This window comes from Microtus pennsylvanicus, chromosome 20 (genome assembly GCF_037038515.1).
Source record: "Microtus pennsylvanicus isolate mMicPen1 chromosome 20, mMicPen1.hap1, whole genome shotgun sequence".
In the NCBI taxonomy this organism is placed as follows: domain Eukaryota; kingdom Metazoa; phylum Chordata; class Mammalia; order Rodentia; family Cricetidae; genus Microtus; species Microtus pennsylvanicus.
Window position 1 is genome coordinate 39,047,985 of NC_134598.1, and position 24,860 is coordinate 39,072,844.

At 40.8% G+C, this 24,860-nt stretch overlaps 1 long non-coding RNA gene across 1 annotated transcript in view; it reads right to left on the bottom strand.

Moving 5' to 3' along the window:
* Nucleotides 1-1,945: 1,945 nt before the first annotated feature.
* LOC142838616 (uncharacterized) overlaps nt 1,946-24,860 on the bottom strand; it is an 82,861-nt gene continuing 59,946 nt past the window's right edge. Inside the window, exon 2 of the long non-coding RNA XR_012908602.1 lies at nt 1,946-7,773. This is a non-coding gene — a long non-coding RNA (uncharacterized LOC142838616). The remainder of the gene's footprint in view (nt 7,774-24,860) is intronic.

A 24,860-nucleotide genomic window follows, 5' to 3' on the forward strand; every position in this document is an offset into this window, starting at 1 on the left:
AGGGATAACAGCGCAATCCTATTCAAGAGCCCATATCGACAATTAGGGTTTATGACCTCAATGTTGGATCAGGACATCACAATGGTGCAGCAGCTATTCATGGTTCGTTTGTTCAATGATTAAAGTCCTACGTGATCTGAGTTCAGACCGGAGTAATCCAGGTCGGTTTCTATCTATTAACTGTTTCTCCCTGTACGAATGGAAAAGAGAAATGAGGCCTCCTTAACCTAAGCGCCTTAAAACTAATATATGAAATTATCTTAATTTAGTAAGTTTGTTTAACAACACCCTAGACAAGGGTTTTATTAGGGTGGCAGAGCCAGGAAATTGCGTAAAAATAAAACAATAAATTTAAAAAAAAAATTAAAAAAAATAATAATAAAACCTTGTCCCCAGGGGTTCAAATCCTCTCCCTAATAGTGTATTTCATCAATATCCTAATACTCTTAGTACCAGTACTAGTTGATATAGCATTTCTTACCTTATTGAAAGAAAAATCCTAGGTTACATACAACTACGAAAAGGCCCAAACATCGTAGGATCCTTACGAAATTCTTCAACCATTTGCAGACACTATAAAATTATTCATTACAGAACCCCTACGCCCCATAGCTACCTCTACAACCCTACTTATTATTGCCACAACATTATCTCTATCACTAGCCCTAAGCCTATGAATTCCACTCCCCGTACCACATCCCCTAGTGAACCTAAAACTGGGGATCCTATTTATTTTAGCCACATCAAGCCTTTCAGTATACTCCATCCTAGGATGAGGCTGAGCATCCAAATACTCAATGTTCGGGGCCCTGCGAGCAGTGGCATAAACAATTTCATATGAAGTGACAATAGCAATCATTCTCTTATCCGTCCGTTTAATAAATGGGTCTAATCCCAGCACTCGGGAGGCAGAGGCAGGCGGATCTCTGTGAGTTCGAGACCAGCCTGGTCTACAGAGCTAGTTCCAGGACAGGCTCCAAAGCCACAAGGAAACCCTGTCTCGAGAAACCAAAAATAAATAAATAAATAAAAATAAAAATAAAAAATAAAAAAATAAAATAAATGAGTCTACCTCAATCCAATCTCTTATCTATACACAAGAACCACTGTGACTCCAAATCCCAGCCTGACCATTGTGTGTATGCTGCAGGGCAGAAGAGGGCACCAGACCCCATTACATGATGGCTGTGAGCCACCATGGAGTTGCCGGGACTCGAACTCAGGACCTTTGGAAGAGCAGGCAATGCTCTTAACCTCTGAGCCATCTCTCCAGCCCCTAATCTAATGATTTTATCAGCCATTATTTCAGTATTAATTGGAGCATGAAACAGACTTAACCAAACACAAACATGAAAAATCCTAGCCTACTCATCCATTGCCCATAGGCTGAATAGTCTCTATTTTACCCTACAACCCATCACTAACAACCCTAAACCTCCTAATCTACATCATTATACCTATCCCCATATTTTTTATCTTCCATGCCCACTCATTTACGTCAATCACATCCATTTCACTTATGTGAAATAAAAGACCAATAGCACTACCTATAATTTCATTAATTTTATTATCAACAGGAGGACTGCCACCACTCACATGGTTTCTACCTAAATGAGCTATTATCACTGAACTCATAAAAAACAACCTATCTTTAGATACATTAATAGCAATGGCCGCCCTAATCAATCTATTCTTTTATACACGACTAATTTATTCAACCTCACTAACCACCTTCCCAAGCAATAACAACTCCAAAATATACATTCACCAAAACCATACAAAAAGCAACAACATGTTATCACCAATAATCGTCATTAGCACACTAATACTTCCCCTATCTCCCTTACTTCTATAGCAGAAGTTTAGGATAGTTAGTCCAAGAGCCTTCAAAGCCCTAAGCAAACCCATAAAGTTTAACTTCTGATAAGGACTGCAAGACTACATCTTACATCTAATGAGTGCAAATCAATTGCTTTAATTAAGCTAAATCCTCTACTAGATAGAAAGGACTCAAACCTACAAACTTTTAATTAACAGCTAATTAACACCCTAATATGGCTTCAATCTACTTCTCCCGCCTATCAGAAAGGGAGCCAAAGAAGCCTCAGTAGAGTCATTGCTCTACACCTTCGAAATTTGCAATTCGATGTGATTATCACCTTAAGGCCTGGTCAAAAGAGGCTTTCTCCTCTGTGCTTAGATTTACAGTCTAATGCTTTACTCAGCCATTTTACCTATGTTCATGAACCGCTGATTATTCTCTACCAGTCACCCTATTAGGCGATGACCAAATCTATAACGTAATTGTCACAGACCACGCATTCGTAATAATTTCCTTCATAGTTATGCCAATGACAATCGGTGGCTTCGGCAACTGACTTGTCCCACGTACAATCGGAGCCCCAGATATAGCATGCCCACGAATAAACGATATAAGTTTCTGACTTTTACCCCCATCGTTTCTCCTCTTACTGGCATCAGCAATAGTAGAAGCCAGGGCAGGAACAGGCTGAACTGTTTTTACATTCCATTAGCACATGCTGGGGCATCAGTTGACCTAACCATTTTTTTCACTACAAATAGCAGGTGTGCCCTTGTTGATTGCCTTGGTGGGCTACTTAGTCTAGGGTTAGTAGCCCGCCTGGCAGTTCAGTTATTCCAGGGTCACGGAGAGGCACTACCTGGAAGATATGGGCTAGGAGACAGGAAGAAGGCCATGCAAAGTTTGTCAGAGCCTCCGTTTATTAGAGATGGGGGACAACTTATATTGAGTAAAGAGTTGGGGGATGGGCAAAGGGGTCTGGGCTCTTGCCGCGTGGTTCACGTTGGTCACGTGGTTCTCGTTGATCATGTAGCCAGGTTACCTTCGGTCAGGTCACTGTAGGCCAAGAAGTCGCAACTAGGAGATGACACACCTTGTTCTCGAGATAGTTTGGAATGTGGGATGGGTTCCGCTAACAGATAGCTCTCATTAACAGCCAATTTGGGTGTGGGGTAGGCTTTGATTCCTAACACAATTAGGGGTGTGGGGTTCTCTGCAGACTCCCCAGGGTGATGGTTCCTGTAATGATTTTAGGAGGAAATTGGCTCCTGACAGATCCCCTTTTCTTTTATAAAGACAGGCAGCTATTAAGTGAAGGGCATCAGGTCAGAGTCCAACCAAGGTGTCAGATCTAAAGGGGAAGGGACTGGGACAAGGAGAGACCCTCCTCTCGAATGGTGAAGCAATTTACCTCTCCTGGGAACAGAGGGGTGCCTTATGATTCTTAGGTCGAGTGGGGACCAGATCTTTATCCCCCTTACCCGTCCTAGGATTCCCAGTATCCTGTCTTAGGTTGGGGGATTTCCTGCCACAAGTCACCCGTCCTTGGAGCTCCTCAAATGAAAGGTATCTAGCGAGATTTAAAATAAACAGATCACAGGTCGACCCTGTTTTAGGCCTTGTGGAGGGCACTCCTCGTGCCTGGCACCATGCCATTGTTGAGCCGGCCAGTACAGCCTCTGTATGGTGTGCTGTTCAGGCGAGGGTCCACACTAACTCCCGTCATTGGGCCCCTGTGTCTATCATTAATGAAAAGACTGTGAGTAGCTCCTCAAACAAAATATAATGATATAATTTTGGGCACCAATAACTCCATCTTCCAGACAAGAAGAAAGGGCATTTTCCAAACCCAGTATTCACCTTTTAATCTGGCCTTAGGTATCCTCCTTCCTAAATGCCTACTCCACAATAAGATTATGAGTGCTGCCTGCCAACAATTAGGGCAGTGTAAAAGGGATCTAAATCTAAATTTTTTTAACATATGCATTAAACCCAAACATTTTACAGCGTGTGTCAAACTTTTCCCAACATCTATAAGCAGTTATAAGTATCATTAGATCAATTGCAGTAAGAGCACAGTGATATACATTGTTGTTATCAAATACCACCAGTTCCAGTCTCTGAACAACAGTGACAGGAACCCTAATCTTCCCCCTTATTAAGTGAAGAGAGGTTAATATTTTAATTAAAATGAGTTCTGTGTCCCAAAGATTAAAACTGTCTGATGTTTAGTCCACATCAGAAGCAGCTCAGCATTTGTGCTTTAGGGCAGGTGGGATTCCTGAGTGAGGTGAGCTGGATTCAGCTATCTGAAGCACATCCTGGCACTTATCTCAGGCGGGTCTCCCTGGACTCTCTAGGGGCAGAATTGACACCCTGCAGAGTGGGGTAGCAGGTTCTGTTATCAGGCACTCCTCTCCTTGGGGGCAGGAAAGGCCGGACCAAGGACCTCTCCCCAGTCTCCTCTGGAACTCCTCTGTGGGCATCTGCAGCCTCGACATCAGATCCAGCTTTTATTTTCTTTCTGTGAAAAAAGCATAAACATATCCTCGACCCCAAATATATATAGGTCGGGTTTTTTCATAATGCATTGCAAGGGCTTTTCCACCTTGCCTTAGCAAAGGTCAGCTTGGTGTTATCACGCCAGATCCGTTTGTGTTAGGATCTGCTTGCAACCTTTTATGAGTTGCTTTCAAGGAGCCTTGTTACGCTCCACAATTTCTTTTTTATTAGCCATATATGCAGCTCTTCCATTGGAAAAGCCATTTGTAAAATTTAGCATAAAATCCTTTAAGGGATTTTTTTTGCTATAACATTAGCAAAATACAGTTGTGTGAATTGTAGCAATGATCTGGGAAAAGATTATTGTTTTTGCCTTTGAATTGAGCAAACATAATTGTCCAGGAATCTGTCTTAAAATTATCAATGAATCTATTATTTAGTATAAGAAACATTGATTATAGTCAATATTTTGTCAAACCATTTTTCAGCTTTTATCCTGCCCTTTTGTATCAGACAGGCTACTGTTTTAAATTAAGAGTTTAATATCTTAACTGGCAAAACTGAGAAGGTTTAGCCATAAACAGCATTTTTTATAAAACTGTTGTAGAATAAGTTTTACATTTAATATACACATTTGTCATAGGTGAATTATAATTAATATACTGTATCTGTTGATTATTGTATACTTTACCTGTTGATTTATATTTTACCTGCTTGAATACCTGTTAGGCAGCTTGTTTAAGCTTTTTATTGGAAATTGTTTTTTGTAAGAATTTTACCTAGCGGCTCAAGGTCTTTCATAAAAATATTATAACTAGGGCTTTAACCATTGTATATCTAATTAAAAGTTTATAAGATATCCTCCTCTTAAGTTTTAAGTCTGCCTTGCAGATAGGAAACTGGAAAAATGAAGCATTTTTTGACTAATAATGCTGGCCTCATTAGACACCAACATGTAGAAGAATGAAAATGGATCTACATCCATCTCCATGTACAAAACTTAAGTTTAAATGAGCCAAAGGCCTCAGCATATAAAAATTATGTTGAACCTCACAGAGAAAAATTTTTGAAGCACACTTTGCCACATCTCAAACACAGCCTCAGTGGCATAAACATTTGGAGAAACCATAAATCTCCTGAACTGAGAAACTTTTGTATAACAAGACTATATAGTGGGAAAAGATCTTTACTTATCATAAATCCATTCCAAAAATATATGAATAACTCAGGAAATTAGTTATTAAAAATTTTAATCCCAAAAAATATTTGTTATAGACCTAAACTGAAAACTCTCAGATGAACTTAAAAATGACTGAGACACTTAAAAATGCTCAAACATAACAACCTTTAGCCCTCAGAGAAATGCAAACCAAAACTCCGAGATTTTATCTTATCCTTGTAGAAATGACCAAGATTAAAAATTATTATTAACAATTTATGCTTACGAAAATGTGGGTAAAGAAAAAACTTTTATTGCTGGAAGTGTAAACTGGTGCTGGAAGTGCATACTGGCATAGCCACTTTTGGATCATACCTAGTATTGAAAATCCTGGATAAACCAGACTCTCCCAGCAGGAAGAGAAGAACCAAAAATCCAGGGCTAGCCGCTTCAGCGACCCTGCACCAGGAACCAGCTGAAGACAAAGCCAGACCTTGACCTCGAAAAACAGGTTTTCCAGCCGCAATTATCACAGTACTGTTTTAGGAACTAGGGGATTACAACCTTGGGAGTGGTCCTGAGGCAGGAGAGCTGTCCTCCTGCAACCACCACAGGATTTTTGGAATTTATGACCCTCCCGGACCACTGGGGTGTGGCCCCTTTCCTCAAAAAATTCTTTCTCCTGGTCACTGGGGGTCGAACTCCTCCCCCACCAACCAAGGCCACGTGTGCGACCTCAGCAAGGATGGTCTCCGGGCCCTTGCCATCCAGAGACCCAAGTGAGAGTCTCCCCAGCATTGAGGGACCCTCATTTTGTCTATTTTTTAAAATTAGGCAAATATCTACCTCAAAACTTAGCAATACCTCTTTTGGGCCTAAATACAAAGATGTTTGACCAAACCACAAGGACACGTGCTCAGCCATGCCCATAGCAGAACCATTTTATCATAGCCTAGAATCTGAAAATAACCCAGATGTACCTCTTTTACATCTAGGATAAATGAGACATCATCCTTTTTAATATTCATGAATACCACAAAATATCTTGGAGTAATTCCAAGCAAGCAGGACAGAAGTTTTGGGTCCCATCATCTCTGCCTGTGAAGGCGGAAATGTTTTTTATTTTTAACCATTATCATTTGTTAGAGTATAACTCTGGCCCTTGATAAAGTTAATTAAGAGGCCTGAGTCTCAGCAGACCACCTTGAAGCCACACCTGGCAGCAGGAAAGGACCTCAAGCTGAAACAATACAACTCCCACCCAAGAGTGGGCCGTACAAATGGAAAAACTTGTAGGATAAGAACTTTAAATCTTGAAAGATCCCCTACTTTCTTGCGAAAGCAGAAGAAACACAGCAAAAATGACAATTTCACTGAAAGCAGTTTACAGATTCAATGTAAATGTCCATTAAAAATTATAGCAACATTCCTCACAGAACTCACAGATTTAATGTAAATGTTCATTAAAATTATAGCAAAACTTTTTACAGAACTCGAAAGAACAATATAGAACTCAAAAGAACAATCTCCAACCTTATACGAAAGAAATAAAAACTCAGGATAGCCTAAACAATTCTAAAAATCCTCTGAATATATCACAATCTTTGATTTTAAAACTTTCCTACAGAAACACAGTGCTGAAATTAATCTACCTTAGATATAAACTTATACACCTACAAACTAAAGATTTTTGACCAAGAAGCAAGATTTTTAAAATGGAAAAGAAGCATATTTACTGTCCTAAATGAAGCTGCAGCTTTTTGAGTCTAGATTCCTGTATAGCAAACCTGCCTGTCAGCTTTTGCTCCATATGGCAGGGGGTTTAGACATAGACATAGGCTCTCTAGCCCTAGCAGCCAGCCTGCTTGGCAGGTGTAGCTGTGTGGATTGTACCCTAACTTCTCGCATCTCGAGGGACTCCCTTTTGAGTCCACAAGCAAACACATAAAGCAAACATATGAATCTCTGTTTTTGACTCTTACTCCTCTCTCCCTGAGTGATTGATTAAATTCCTGTATGGATTTCTCTTCCCTTGAAAGTCCCATATCTTTTTGGATGACGGTGAGCCTGCGCCTACCTTGTCCTGCAGATCTGTCCGAGTTCTACAGCCACAGAACCTTCTGTTTTCCCGGGACTGCGCGTTGTCGTCCGATAGTTGACCGTGCTCCGCGTCGCTGGTTCGGGCGCCACTGTTGATTGCCTTGGCGGGCTACTTAGTCTAGGGTTAGTAGCCCGCCTGGCAGTTCAGTTATTCCAGGGTCACGGAGAGGCACTACCTGGAAGATATGGTCTAGGAGACAGGAAGAAGGCCATGCAAAGTTTGTCAGAGCCTCCGTTTATTAGAGATGGGGGACAACTTATATAGAGTAAAGAGTTGGGGGATGGGCACAGGGGTCTGGGCTCTTGCCGCGTGGTTCACGTTGGTCACGTGGTTCTCGTTGATCACGTAGCCAGGTTACCTTCGGTCAGGTCACTGTAGGCCAAGAAGTCGCAACTAGGAGATGACACACCTAGTTCTCGAGATAGTTTGGAATGTGGGATGGGTTCCGCTAACAGATAGTGCTTCTCATTAACAGCCAATTTGGGTGTGGGGTAGGCTTTGATTCCTAACACAATTAGGGGTGTGGGGTTCTCTGCAGACTCCCCAGGGTGATGGTTCCTGTAATGATTTTAGGAGGAAATTGGCTCCTGACATGCCCTCAATTCTTGGGGCAATTAATTTTATTACTACACAATCATCAATATGAAACCACCAGCTATGACACAATAAGCGGTCTACACTGGTTTGATCCAGTTTGAAACAGTTTGAACAGGTCTGATCCAGTTTGATCCCGTTTTTAACCCGTCTACACTGGTTTTATCCAGTTTGAACCAGTTTGATCCTTATTCATCTGATCCGTCCTAATCACTGCTGTCCTTCTACTCCTTTCCCTCCCTATTCTAGCTGCAGGAATTACAATACTTCTTACAGACCGTAATCTAAATACCACTCTCTGCGACCCAGATGGAGGGGGCGACCCCATCCTCTATCAACCCCTGTTCTGATTCTTTGGGCACCCAGAGGTACATATTCTTATTCTCCCTGGCTTTGGCATCATCTCCCATATCGTAACCTACTACTCAGGCAAAAAAGAACCATTCGGATACATAGGAATAGTCTGAGCTATAATATCTATGGGATTCCTAGGATTTATTGTTCACAGTAGGACCTGACGTAGACACGCGAGCTTACTTTACATTGGCCACAATAAGAGCCAACCTTCGTTAAGGTAAAATAAGAAAGGAAGGATTCGAACCCCCTAAAACTGGTTTCAAGCCAGCACCATAGCCTCTATGTCTTTCTCAATGAGATATTAGTAAATAAATTACATAACTTTGTCAAAGTTAAATTATAGACTAAACTCTATCTATCTTATATGGCTTACCCATTCCAACTAGGCTTACAAGATGCTTCCTCCTCATTGGGGCTGAAGAGATGGCTCAGAGGTTAAGAGCATTGCCTGCTCTTCCAAAGGTCCTGAGTTCAATTCCTGGCAACCCCATGGTGGCTCACAAACCATCTGTAATGAGGTCTGGTGCCCGCTTCTGGAGTGCAGACATACACACAGACAGAATACTTTATACATAATAAATAAATAAATAAATAAAATAAATAAATATTTTTAAAAAGATGCTTCTTCACCTATTGTAGAAGAATTAATAAATTTTCATGACCAGACACTTAGAATGGTGTTTTTAGTACTAGATATCAGTAATCTCATAAAGACAACAGAACTAACTCATACTACCAGTATGACACCCAAGAAGTAGAGACGATCTGAACCCTCTTACCCGCCATAATCCTGATTCTAATTGCCCTGCCTTCCTTACAAATCTTGTACATAATAGACGAAATTAACAACCTAGCCCTCACAGTAAAAACAATGGGCCACAAATGATATTGAAGATTGATCTTTATCAATAATCTAATTACATTACGAAGCTTAGAGCGTTCACCTTTTAAGTTAAAGTTAGAGATAGTTAGTCTCCATAGTGAATGCCACAACTGGATACATCCACATGATTTATTACGGTCCTGTCAACGACAATGACACTGTTCATTCGTATACAGCTAAAAATCTCACTTCACAACGTCCCACAAACTCCATCAAGTCAAGTCAATTAGACTTATAAAAGCAAGCAAAAATAAATAAATAAATAAAAAAATAAAAAAAAAGGGCTGGAGAGATGGCTCAGAGGTTAAGAGCATTGCCTGCTCTTCCAAAGGTCCTGAGTTCGAGTTCCGGCACCCACACGGTGGCTCACAACCATCAGTAATGGGGTCTGGTGCCCTCTTCTGGCCTGCAGGCATACATACACACAGGCAGAATATTGTGTGCATAATAAATAAATAAATAAATGTTAAAAAAAAACAACCCCTGAGAATCAAAATGAATGAAAATTTATTCGCCTTTTTTATTACCCCTACAATAATTGTCGTACTTATTATTATACTCCCATCAATACTTTATAACTTCTTCCAAACGACTGGTCTCAAACCGCTTCCACTCATTTCAACAATTACTCAAACTCATTATTAAATAATGCTAATCCACTCACCCAAAGGACGCACACGATCACTCCTACTAGTATCTTTAATTATATTTATTGGCTCAACTAACCTTCTAGGACTCTTACCACACACATTCACCCCAACAACACAATTATCAACAAATTTAGGAATAGCAATCCCAATATGAGATGGAGCCGTAATCCTCAGCTTCCGCCATAAACCGAAAGCCTCGTTAGCCCACTTCCTACCCCAGGGTACCACTATCTCCCTCATTCCTATATTAATCATTATTGAAACCACCAGCTTATTCATCTAACCCATAGCCCTAGCTAACATCACCGCAGGTCACTTATTAATTCACTTAATCAATGGTGCTACAGTAGTTCTCACAGCATTAGCCCACCAACAGCTACAATCACATTCATCATTTTAGCCCTTCTTACTATCCTAGAGTTTGCCGTAGCCCTAATTCAATCTTACGTATTTGCCTTACTAGTAAGCCTCTACCTACATGATAACACCTAATGACCCACCAAACTCATCCTTTCCATATAGTAAACCCAAGCCCTTCTCTGCCCTACTGCTAACCTCAGGTTTAGTTATATGATTCCACTACAGTTCAGCTATCCTTCTATCACTAGGACTCCTAGGTAATTCACTCACTATATATCAGTGATGACGTGATGTAATCCGAGGAGGCACTTATCAAGGACATCACACACCTATTGTACAAAAAGGCCTACGCTACGGAACAATCCTATTTATCATCTCCGGAAGTGTTTCTCTTTGCAGGTTTCTTCTGAGCATTCCATCACTCAAGCCTAGCCCCAACCCATGACCTTGGGGGCTGCTGGCCACCAACAGGAATTACACCCCTTAACCCTCTAGAAGTTCCACTCCTAAACACATCAGTCTTACGAGCATCAGGAGTATCTATCACATGAGCCCACCACAGCCTAATAGAAGGCAAACGAAATAACACACACCAAGCCCTATTTTATCACAATCATACTGGGAGTCTATGTCACCATTCTACAAGCCTCAGAATATTTTGAAACACCATTCTCTATGTCAGATGGAATTTACGGATCCACATTCTTCACGGCAACCGGATTCCATGGCCTCCACATCATCTTTGGCTCCACCTTCCTAATTATTTGTCTCCCACGACAATTAAAATACCACTTCACATCTAAACACCACTCTGGCTTCGAAGCAGCAGCACGATATTGACACTTCGTAGACGTAGCATGATTATTCCTATATGTATCTGATTATTGATGAGGATCATACTTTCTTAGTATAATCAGTACATCTGACTTCAATCAGTTAGTTCTAGTGCAACCTAAAAGAAAGTAATTAACATAATACTTATCTTACTAGTAAACATCACCCTAGCCATAACCCTAATTCCCATAGCCTTCTGACTTACTCACTTTAACATCTATACTGAAAAAGCCAACCCATAGGAATGCGGATTTGACCCTATAAGCTCAGCTCGACTACCCTTCTCAAGGAAATTCTTTCTAGTAGCGATCACCTTCCTACTCTTCGATCTTGAAATCGCATTAACTCCTTCCATTACCCTGAGCGATACAATTCCCCAACAGAAACATACCAACAATCATCGCATTTATCCTCGGCCTAGCTTATGAGTGGACACAAAAAGGCTTAGAATGAACAGAATAACTGGTAATTAGTTTCATTGACATTAATGATATCGACTCATTAGATTATGATGATATCATAATTACCAAAAATGACACCTGCCGTACTTAACATTACCCTGTCCTTTACTTTTTCTTTCCTAGGAACCCTTATATTCCAATTGCACCTACTATCTACCCTCCTCTGCCTAGAAGGTATAATATTATCCTTATTTATCACACCCTTAAACACACACTCCATAATTATATTCCCAATCCCCATCGTTATCTTATCTTAGTATTTGCTGCCTGTGAGGCAGCTGTAGGGCTAGCCCTATTAGCAAAAATTTCAAACACCTATGGCTCTGATTTCGTACATAACCTAAACCTTCTACAATGCTAAAAATTATTTTCCTATCATTCATACTATTACCCCTAACCTGACTTTCAAGTGACAAAAAAGTATGGATCAATGGTGACAACCTATAGCCTTCTAATTAACCTTGTCTCTATTAACCTTTTATGACAAAACAACAAAAACAGCCTGAGCTTCTCTACCATATTCTCCGCAGACCCCTTATCTGTCCCACTTCTAGTCCTAACAACTTCCACGAATACTCCTGGCCAGCTAAAATCATATCAAAAAACTAAACATTTCCCTACTAGTGTACCTCCAAACTCTACTTATCATGACATTCTCTGCCAATGAACTCATCATATTCTATGTCCCATTTGAAGCCACCCTCATTCCAACCCTTATTATTATGACACGATGAGGGAACCAAACAGAACGAATTAACGCAGGGATTTACTTCTTATTTTACACCTGAGTAGGATCCATCACCCTAGTAATTGCCTTAATCTGCATTCAAAACTCAACAGGAACATTAAACCTTACCCTAATAACACTAAAAAACTCCTCACCAATCAACCAAACATGGTCTAATATCATCCTATGACTAGCTTGTATTATTATATAATTATATAATTATAGTTAAACTACCCCTATATGGAGTCCACCTAGGACTCCCTAAAGCCCATGTCGAGGCCCCCATTGCAGGATCTATGATCCTCGCAGCAATTCTACTAAAGCTAGGGGGATATGGCATATGAATCTCTACAATTCTAGACCCAGTAACTAGATATATAGCCTGTCCTTTTATCCTATTGTCACTATGAGGAATAATTATAACCAGCTCCATCTGCCTCCGACAGATGGACCTCTCATCCCTTATTCTTCAGTCAGCCATATGGCCCTAGTCATGGCCGCCATCATAATCCAAACCCCATGAAGTTTTATGGGAGCTACAGCATTAATAATTGCCCATGGTTTAACATCCTCCCTATTGTTCTGTCTAGCAAACACAAACTATGAATGCATCCATAGTCCAACAATAATCATAGCCCGAGGTCTACAAATAGGATTCCCTCTAATGGCCACATGATGAATCATAGCAAGCTTAGCTAATCTTGCCCTACCACCAACAATCAATTGAATTGGAGAACTAATAATTACAATCTCCTTATTCTCTTGATCAAATCCATCCATTATTCTACTAGGAACAAACATCCCTGTTACCTCCCTTTACTCGATCTACATAATTGTCACCACACAACGGGGTAAACTAACCAACCATATAAATAACTTACAACCTTCACACACACGAGAATCGACACTCATAGCTATCCATATTTTACCTCTCGTCCTACTTACTATTAACCCTAAGCTAATTATGGGCTCCACACTATATTAATATAGTTTAAAAAAATACCAGACTGTGAATCTGAAGATAGGATATAAATATCCTTATTTACCCAGAAAGCATGCAAGAGCTGTTAAACTCTCACTAAGCCTAAAATTTGACCTTTTCTCAATCGTTTTCTTACCTGTAGCCCTATTCGTCACATGATCAATTATAGAATTTTCTATATGATATATACACTCAGACCCAAACCTAGATCGATTATAGAATTTTCTATATGATATATACACTCAGACCCAAACCTAGATCGGTTTATCAAATACCTATTAACATTCTTAATCACTATAGTCATCTTAACTACCACTAACAACCTGTTCAGAAGTTAAATGGTCAACCTTCTTTTAAAGTATTTTATTGTCAGTTTCCCTCTTTATTTTTTTTAAAGATTAATTTATTATGTATACAACTTTCTGCCTCCGTTTATACTAACATGCCATAGGAGGGCGCCAGATCTCTTTTCAGATGGTTGTGAGCCACCATGTGTTTGCTGGGAATTGAACTCAGGACCTCTGGAAGAGCAGAACTCTAAAGCACAAGCTGTGAGAGCAACCCAGGAGAACAGAGCAAGAGAGCATGAGACACAGAGCAGACCAAGAACAGTTCCCAGAGACTCAGACAGCCACTGTAAGAATTGCATCAACAGAATAGAAAAGATGGAAGAGAGAATCTCAGGGGTTGAACATAGCTATATGAAATAAATTCATCAGCCAAAGAAAACATTAAATCTAACAAATACTTAACACAAAACATCCAGGAAATCTGGGAAAACATCAAAACTCAAAACCTAAGAATGATAGGGATAGAAGGAGAACTCCAGCTCAAAGAAAACACATTAAACAAAATGATACAAACTTAAGGAAAGATAGCCCTACAAAGATCGAAGAAGCTTACAGAACACAAGATAGACTGGATAAAAATAAAGTCCACTCACCATATAATAATTAAAACACAAAACATATAGACTAAAGACAGAATATTATGAGCAGCAAAGGGAAAAGGTCAAGTAACATATAAAGGTAGACCTATCAGAATGACACCTGACTTCTCAATGGAAACCAAGAAAGCAAGAAGGCCCTGGTCAGATATGCTGCAGACACTAAGAGACCACAGATGCAAGCACAGATATCTATACCCAGCAAACATTTCCATCACCATCGATGGAGGAAACAAGATAATCCATGACAAAACCAGATTTGCACAATATATATCACAAACCCAGCATTACAGAAAGTACTAGAAGGAAAACCCCAACCCAAGGAAGCTCACTTCACACACAAAATAATCAAGCAACAGATAACCTCACATCAGCAAAACCAAAGGAAGGGAAACACACAACCACTCTCAATGAAACAGAACAGGTATTAACAACCACTGGACATTAATAGCACTTAATATCAATGGTCCCAACTCACCTATAAAAGGACCCAGGCTAAGAAAATGGATAGGAAAACAAGAGCCAGCTTTCTGCTGTATACAAGAAACACACCTCAACCTCAAAGACAGACATTTCCTCAGAGTAAAGGATTAGGAAAAGGTTTTCCGATTAATTGCACCTAAAAAAAAAGGTGTAGCTATCCTAATATCTAACATTAGATTTCAAAATGAAATAAATAAGAAGAGATGAAGAAAGACAGTTTATACTCATAACAAGATAAATCTATCAAACTGAAGTCTCAATCCTTAACATTTATGCCCCTAATACAAGAGCACTCACATATGTAAAAGAAACATTACTAGCCGGGCGGTGGTGGCGCACGCCTTTAATCCTAGCACTCGGGAGGCAGAGGCAGGCAGATCTCTGTGAGTTCGAGACCAGCCTGGTCTACAAGAGCTAGTTCCAGGACAGGCTCCAAAACCACAGAGAAACCCTGTCTCGAAAAACCAAAAAAAAAAAAAAAAAAAAAAGAAAGAAAGAAAGAAAGAAAGAAACATTACTAAAGCTTAAAACATACATCAAAATCCGCACACTGCTAGTGGAGACTTCTACATTCCACTAACCACAATGTTAGTTTGGTCTACCAGACAAAAAAATTCACAGAGAAATGAGGAAACTAACAGATGGCATAGATGAAAAGGAATTAACAGACATGTACAGAACATTTCACCTAAACGCAAAATTATACCTTCTTCTCAGCACCTCAGAACCTTCTCTAAGAATGACCACATACTCCATAGCAAATCAAACATCTGCAGATATGAAAAAATTGGAGTAACCCTATGTGTCTTATTGGATCACCAGGTTTAAAGTTAGAAATTAACAACAATACTACGAGAAATCATACAAATTCATGGAAATTGAAAAGTAAACTATTGAACCACCCCTGGGTCAAAAAAGAAATAAGAAAGAAATTAAAGACTTCCTAAAATTAAACAAAAATGAAGCCACAAAGTACACAAACCTATGGGACACTATGAATTCAGTGCTAAGAAGAAAGTTCATGGCACATAAAGAAAGTGGAGAAACACTTATCCAAACTCTTACGCAAACTAATAAAAAAGCAGAGATAGAAAATCCAAATTAACACAGTCAGAAATGAAAAGGGATAAATGACAACAGACATCAAGGAAATCCAGAGAATCCTTAGATCATACTACAAAAGCCTGACTCCACAATATTAGAACAAAGAAAGAGAATTACAAACTACTCTCACTTATGAACAAAGATGCAAACATAATTAACAGAATGCATCAAACTGATCCAAGAACACATCAAAAAAAGCTTGAGGAAATGGGATCATTGAGATGGAGGAAGGTCAGAGATGAGAGCAAGGAAAGAGATAGATTGATTGAGGGAGCCATTATGGCAAGAGGAAGAAGAAGAGAGAAAAAGCAAGGGAAAAGCAACTTTTAAAGCCGAGGTATTTCACCGATCCTGGGCCCGGGTGAACCCGACACCTAGCGGGGGTATGCGAACGACTGAAGCCTTCTGGTCCACCCGCTCAAGTCTCCCAGCACCCTCTCCAGCTGGTCCCGTCACTGGGTTCCATCCCCAACGCACACACCCATGGGTGACTCTTCCGGCACAACCTCCTACACAGAGACCGTCCCCAAGCACGACACCGACTCCGGGACACACCCGCCTGCCGGGCCGGGACTCTCGTCACTCTTTCCGCCTCACAAAAGCCATTTCGCCCCGTCCTCGTCAACGACCGAGGACCAGGAGCGTTGCAGAAGGCCACCGCTAGGGGGCGCCCGACAACCGACCGCCATAGATCGCTCGCTCGTTCGGCCGCGGTCGCGGCGGCGGCATCTTCACCTTCTCTGGCGTGACAGCGTCCTTCCACGCTCACGCCCGGAGGTGGCACGGGCCCACAACAGGACAGGGAACTCCCCTGTCGGTTCCCCCACCCTTCCCCATCCCACCCCCGAACACGGTGAACGGCGGGCCGGGCAGCTAGGAAAGCAGGCGAATCGAATGCTCGCTCGCTCGCTCACGGGAAAACAAAGAGCGTGTCTGACAGATCGGTGACAGGACTAGATGGGCCAGGGGCTTCTGCAACCATTAGGGCATGGTGAGAGGGAGGGACCGAGGGAGGAAGGGAGGGAGGGAGGCGGCAACGGCAGTTCCCTGCCATCTAAGGTCTCCTTTCACCATGGCCACTGCTTGCTTGCTTGTGGTTCTTTTTTTTCACCCCACTCCCCACGCCCTCAGCCCACACTTCTCAGACTAAATACCGAGTCAGAGAAAATTAAAACAGACGTGGAATAGTTTTTTTTTTAAAAAAAACAATAATAATAATGAAATAAAAATAGTGTTTCAAAAATCCCACTCGGATTTCATTTCTGGGAATAATATCGTCATAGTGATGTGTTGTGAACATTTTCACTTAGAACAGAAAAAATAAACAGGTCACTTTAGTCATTTCTTGGAGAGGGTCTGTTTCCCCACCACGATGGTTCGCACTTGCTGAGTTGCTGAAGATGATCTCCTGATCCTCGTGTTTTCAGTTTCTGAGTGCTGCTGACATGACAGACATGGGCCCTCACACTCGAGTTTATGAGACACTACTGAGAGCGTGGAGCCCATAGGACAAGGCTTTGGCTTTCCCTTCCCCTCCCACATAAGCCAGATAAATAAATAAATAAATAAATAAATAAATAAATAAATAAATACCCAGCAGCAGAAGCATGAAAGCAGCTTCTCAGACCCTTTAGAGCTCCTGAGTTACAGTCATGGCAGAGGATACGACTAGGCCAGGGCTCCCTTCACAACCACCATCCAGGCCTGCCTGCCTGCCTTCCTTTTTTAAATGCCAGTTTACTAAAATTTTAGTTATTTTTAATTGCGTTGGGAGGCTAGAAATTTTTGGGTTTTCGTGAGTGGGCAGACATATGAAAGAAAGGAAGAAAGGAAGGAAGGAAGGAAGGAAGGAAGGAAGGAAGGAAGGAGAGAAGGATCAGAGCAGTGAATATACAGGTGCCCAGACCTTACACCAATGTTGACTGCAGATAGAAAAATAAGAGGAAGAAAAAAAAATAGAATGATGTGGGAGTGTCATATCAATCTGTTGATTTCATTGGTTAAGCAATAAAGAAACTGTTTGGCCCTGTGGGTGGAGTAAACAGAACAGAATGCCGGGAGGAAGAGGAAGTGAGGTCAGACTCCACAGAATACAGTGTCTGTGTAATTATTTCGGGTAAAACTAGCCGGGCAGGGCAGGCGGCTGGGGTGTTTGGGGACGCAGCCCCGCCGCCGCCCCCTATTACTACAATAGAACGTCACCAAAAGGACAGCCTGGTCTATAAAAATGAGTTCCGGGACAGCCAGGGCTATTCCATGAAATTGGCTGAGTTCAAATCAGCAATTTCCCAACTCCAACAAGAATGTTGACAGGAAAGGCAACAGCTGTTGAGGAAGGCCAGTGGAGCTGTAGGCACACCCTTCACACCCTTTGAAACTTCTCTGTTGCAAGGTCACAGAGTTAGGAAAGGAAAATAACGCCTCACTGAAGTCATTCCTAGGCTAGGGCTCCCTTCACAACCATTTGAAAGGATCACAGCACTGAATATAGAGACGCACGGTAATTACACCAACGTTGACTGGAAAGACACCTAAACTAACAGAGACACACACATACACAATCCATAGCATTTGCTGCCTAGCAGATCAAATGAATTCCAGTGTCAGTAGGCATACCCTTCACACCCCTTGAAACTTCTCTGTTGCAAGGTCACAGAGTTAGGAAAGGATCTTGATCTTGAACTTTCCTTAATAGTAAGTCTGTGTGTGGATCACACTCAAGCCAAGTGCCCCTCAGAGCTCATGGAAGACAAAACAGATCTCTAGAATAAGAGAGACGGGGGGGGGGGGAGATTCACTCAAGAAAATGAAAGCAAAACCCTACACAAACCCTGGCACACAGTAAAATCAGTCCTATGAGGAAATTTGTAGCTCTGATTGCCTACTTTTTAAAAAGACTTCTAACCGGGTAATGGTGGTACACGCCTTTAATTCCAACACTCGTTCTGGTCTCCAAGAGCTAGTTCCAGGACTGACTCAATTAGAGCGAACTAGAGAGAAACCCTGTCACAAAACAAACAAAAAAGGAATAAATACTTTATGGAAGAATAGATGGACAGATAGACAGACAGACAGACCCACACCCCATCTTCTGGTCTTCTGAAGGTACCAGGCTCTCTCACAGGGGTCAGGCAGAAACGCAGGCAGTGTATGTGTGTGATATCAAGCAAGCCTATATGTGATACATAGGGTATGATAGGATAATGTCACTATTAAATTGGGGTAGGTCTCAGGAGCACAAGAACCCAAATCTGTGCTGTACTCCCTGTCACCAGAAGAGGGCACTAGATCCCCACCATGTGGTTTCTGGACATTCCAGAAATTCCATCTCTCCAGTTCTCATTCTTTCATTGTTCCTCCTGCATGCCTGCATCTAGTGAGAGAGTGGGCACCATTCCTCCCTGCTTCTGTGTGTCTGTCACGTCCCGGATAGCCAGAGTGCCCGCCACATATGCCTGAGATAGATGTGGCCGGCAGCCCTGGGGCTGGGGGAAAGGGAGAGAGTGGGTTCCCTGGAGAGCCTTGGGCAGAGGCTCTGTGGATTCCCTGCAGGAGGCCTCACCACCTCTGAGGAGCCCATGGGGGAGGGGGAAAGGGAAGGTCAACCATACAGTCCTGCCTGGCTTTTGCTTTGCTTTGCTTTGTTTTTGTTTTTGTTTGTTTCCAGGTACAGCTGTGACCAGGTCTGAACCCAGGACAGACTCCAAAGCTAGAGAAAAATCCTGTCTCAGAAAACAAACAAAAAAAAATTAAATGAATGGATAGATAGCTAGATAGCCAGACAGAGGGATGATAAAAACACCTCCAAGATCAGGGAGACCAAGGCAGGCAGATCACTGTGAGTTTAAGGCTCCCTTGTTCTGCAGATTGAGATTCAGGACAGGCAAAGTGACACAGAGAAACCCCGTTTTCAAAAAAAAAAGGTGAGGGCTGGAGAGAGATGGCTCTGTGGTTAAGAGTTCTGACTGCTCTTCCAGAGGACCCAGGTTCAATTCCTTACCACCCACATGGCAGTCAACAGCTGTCGGTAACTCCAAGATCTGACACCCTCAGATAGACATACATGCAGGCAAAACACCAATGCCAGTAAAATGAAAATAAATAAATTATTAGGAAAATAAATATATAAAAAAGGTGTTTAGTGCATGCCTTTAATCTCAGCACTAGGAGGCAGAGGAAGATCACTCTCTGTGATCTCTGTGAGTCTGAGGCCAGTCTTGTCTACAAAGTGAGTCCCAGGGCATACAAGGGTACACAACGAAACCTTAAGTTGAACAACCACAAATAAGCAAACAAATAGAGAGATAATAACAATAAAAATATTTGAGAGTTCAAATAATTGACTTCATCCACAATAAAAGAATATAAAAATAAAAATATCAAATGCACTTGAACACATTGACACAGGAGAACGCTTGGTAAATAGAACCCCAGAAGCACAGACACTGAGAGAAACAATTAATAAGTGAGACCTCCTGAAACTGAAAAGCTTCTGTAAAGCAAAGAACATGGCCAACAAGACAAAACGACGGCCTTACTGAATGGGAAAAGATCTTCACTAATCTCCAAAATACACAAAGAACTCGAGAAATTGGTCATCCAAAGAACAAATAATCCAATTTTAAAAAATGGAGTACAGACCTAAATAGAGAACTCTCAACAGAGGGATCTAAAATGGTTGAAAGACACTTAAATGTTGGGTCGAGGGGGGGGGGGTCATGCAAAGATGAGAACACCACCAAGTCTAATAAACCAAAAACAAACTTAAAAATAAAAACACACTGCGAGTCACAGAAGCTTATCAGCTAGCTGAGACCACAGGCAGAGTTTGGGCTTCTGACACTGTGGCAAAAGGCCGGTTTCTGAAACCCATTTTTATAGAAGGGGCATCGCAGGGCGGTGGTGGCGCAAGCCTTTAATCCCAGCACTCGGGAAGCAGAGGCAGGCAGATCTCTGTGAGTTCGAGACCAGCCTGGTCTACAGAGCTAGTTCCAGGACAGGCTCCAAAGCCACAGAGAAACCCTGTCTCGAAAAACCAAAAAAAAAAAAAAATATGTTTCTCTGGACGTGCCTCCGTGTGTGTGTGTGTGTGTGTGTGTGTGTGTTGTGTGTCTGTGTTTATGGGGTGGCTTTTGAACTAACCAAGATGACTGGTTCCATATCTGGCAGAGAGGCAGGTGGATCTCTGGGAGTTTGAGGCCAGCCAGCCTGGTTGACAAGAGCTAGTTCCAAAGACAGGCTCCAAAGCAACAGAGAAACCCTTCCTTGAAAATCAAAACAAGAACACAAACCAAAAATAAAATAAAACATAAATTAAATGAGAGAGAGAGAGAGAGAGAGAGAGAGAGAGAGAGAGAGAGAGAGAGAAGAAATGTTGATTTGTTGATTTACAGACAAGAAATAAGAAAAAACAAAACCATAATACAAAACCATAATGTTACCAAGATGACAGCCTGGTTTATATAGTGAGTTAAAGGTATTATACAGAGAAACCCTGCACCAATAATAATAATAATAATAATGATAATAAAAGAAGAAAACAGAAAAAAACAAGTAAGGAAAAAGAAAGGAAGGAAGGAAAAAACAGGTGTTTTCATTTTTTCTTTGTTTATCTCAGGTTATTTTATTTTAATTTATTTTTTTAATTGCAGCAGCAGCAGCAGCAGTATATTTTGGGCAGCACATTTCTTTATTCTCAGTTCTCAGCCCTCAGAAATCAGGAGAGGCAGAAACAGGCAAATGGCTGTGAGTTTGAGGCCACCTTGTTCTGCAGTGTGAGTTTTAGGACAGGCAAAGCAACAGACACAGAGAAACCCTGTCTTAGGGGGGGGGAGTGTGTTTAGTACAGGCCTTTAATTCCGGCACTAGGAAGCAGAGGTAGAGGCAGGGGCAGCTAGATCTCTGTGAGTCTGAGGCCAGCCTTGTCTACAAAGTAAGTTCCAGGGACACAGGGAAGCTCTATGTAAAAAAAAAACATACACACACACACAAATAAACTAATAATAATAATAATCTAAGAGCTCAATTAATTGACTTCACCCACAATTCAAAAATAAAAAAAAGAGTGTGTCTGACTGTTCAGTGAAAGGACTATGTGGGCCAAGGGGCTGCCACAATTATGGCTTGGTGAGAGGGAGGAACTGAGGGAGAAAGGGAGGTAGCGAGGGAGCCCTGCTTTCTTAGGGTGTGTTGAGTGAGAGAGTAGGAAAGCCTCATTTGCATACATGGATAGCCGACAATCCCAAGACCACATACTGAAAAGATGGCAACACTTGAGGTGTTCGCATATCAAGCATGACATGTTTTATTCAAAAACCTGTGACTTTCTAATCAGTGACCGGGAGACTAGAAGGAAGTGGTGTTCTGTTCGACCAGTATGCTAGAATTAAGCAAACCAGTTGAAAACAACAGATATAATTTAATAATTGAAAACGGGGAAACTCACACGACTGGGGTAAAGTTTCCCATGTCCAAAACAGGTCTGGAGAACACCATGCAAAGAGAGCCAAAGAGAGCAAACTCACCCAGATTCCCAGGTTTTCTTCCCTGGCCCCAAGCAGCCACACCCTAGATAAAAGTGATTGGCTGAGCTTCCCCATCAAGATAGCAACTTCCTCTAAAGGGTGATGACAGAAAAAGTTAAATCAGTCTCTTATCCATTGAAAACATTCTTCATGCCTGAAGGTGACATAGATATTTTAGGAAAGAAAGAAAAGTAAGAGTCCCGAGAAAAAGCAGAAATACACAAATATAAACAATCAGAAATTCTTCAGGCTGAAGGAAAAGAATACCAGAAATAACAAATAAAGACCATCAGAAGGCTTGAATGTCATCTTAATACCAAGTTCCCTATTTCCACTTTTTTTCCTTTAAAATACACACAGGGCCTGGCAGGATGGCCCAGCGCCTACAGATGTTTGCAGGGACCAAGATGGCCTGAGTTTGCCTCCCTGGTACACTGAAAAGGGAGAACTGACTCCTAAAATTTGCCCGCTACCTCCACGTGTATATTGTGACACACATGCATAAAAACATGTGCACAAAATGTAAAATATATGTGAATGTTTAAAAGAAAATTATGATATTTTAGGAATGTTTAACACATATGCACATGAATTAACTATAGTGTATTGTATAATAAAGAACACTAGAAAATGGCAAATGAATTTCTATTGTTAAAAAGTTTTACTACTGACATATGATCTCACCCTGTATCCCATACTGGACTGAACCTCACTATATGGCACGGCCTGGCCTCAATCTTATATGAAACCATCTTGATCCTGGGATTACAGGTGTGAGGCACCACACCTAACATCAAGATTTACTTTCTGGAAAAAGGGGACAAAAAGCAATACTGGGTAGAATATAAAATACTAAGGACATATAATTTGTAATCACTAAAACATATCAAGTTAAAAATAAGAATTGGAGAAACAAGATATGAGCAAATCACTTTTCATAAGGGATTTAATGAATATGATACAGATCAAGACCTCGCTGGCCACAACTTGAAATAATTTAAGTAGAAACAAATAAAAAATACACCAGATCAATGAGACAAAAAGTAGGTTCTTTTATATAATAAAGATAGACAAACCCCTATGCATCCTATTAAAGACGAGAATAAAACATCCAAAGTAACACAATCAGAAATGAAAAGGGATACATGACAACAGACACTACGGAAATCCACAGAATACTTAGATCATACCAAAAAAACCAGTACTGCACAGAATTGTAAAACATAAATGAAATGGACACTTTTCTGGGTGAGTACCATTTACATCAATTAAATAATGCCTAGGTGAACAATTTCAATATGTATATACTCTTAAAGGAAAAAGAAGCTCCCGTAAAAAGCAAACAAAATATCCCAGGACAAATGGTATTAATGAAGAATTCCATTACAACTTCCATACTCTTCTAAGAGCTGCACATAATATAAACAGAAGGAACATTGCCAGAACTCTTTTTATGACTATGCAGTAAGATTGTCGCAAAAACAAAAAGAATCAACCGAGGAAGAGAATAAAAAACTAATCTCAATATTGAACATGAATGCAAAAATACTCTATCCCATCCTAGCTTGCCACCAAGGACTCCTATCCATCTGGAATGTGTTGATGTCCATCACCACAGTCTACTCCAGGGTGGAGTAGATATAAGAGACTCCAGAGCTAAGAAAACTAAGAGAAGACAGACCAAGAAAAAAACCACAAGCACAGAGATAGCCGCAGCAAAGACCATACCAAGCAGGCAAGACTCTCCTAACAGGATTGGTACAAATGTGCATGCATTTATGTAAGAATACCTCCAACAATTTGAAAGACAGCATGATAGTATGAGAAGCCAGGGAATATACAACAGGAGAATTTGAACACCCTAATCCAGAGGTAGTACAAGAAATAGACTTTAAACATAAAATTATGAAAAATATAGGGACCATCAAAAAGAATGTAAAAAAACAACTTCAAACAAAAGGATGAGAAGAATAACAACAACTCTGAAGAAATGAGAAATCTATCAAAGAATCCCTGGGAAAGGAAACCAAGAAAAAGCAATCAAACTGGTAATGGAAAGATTTCAAGACTTGAAAACTGTAATGGAGGAAAAGGATTCAACAAAATTAGAGAATAAATCTTTCCCAACCTAAAAAATGATATTCCTATTAAGGTAAAAAAAGCATACAGAACACCAAATAGACTGAAACAGAAACCCTCACCGCATAATAATAAAAACACAAAAGATACAGTATTAAGAAAGAATATTAAGAGCAGCAAATACTTTATACTCACAGCAGGAATATATCATCAGGATGAAGTATCAATACCAAATATAAATTTCAGTAATATAAAAGCACCCACATCACTAGAAATAAATTTATGCCCGAAA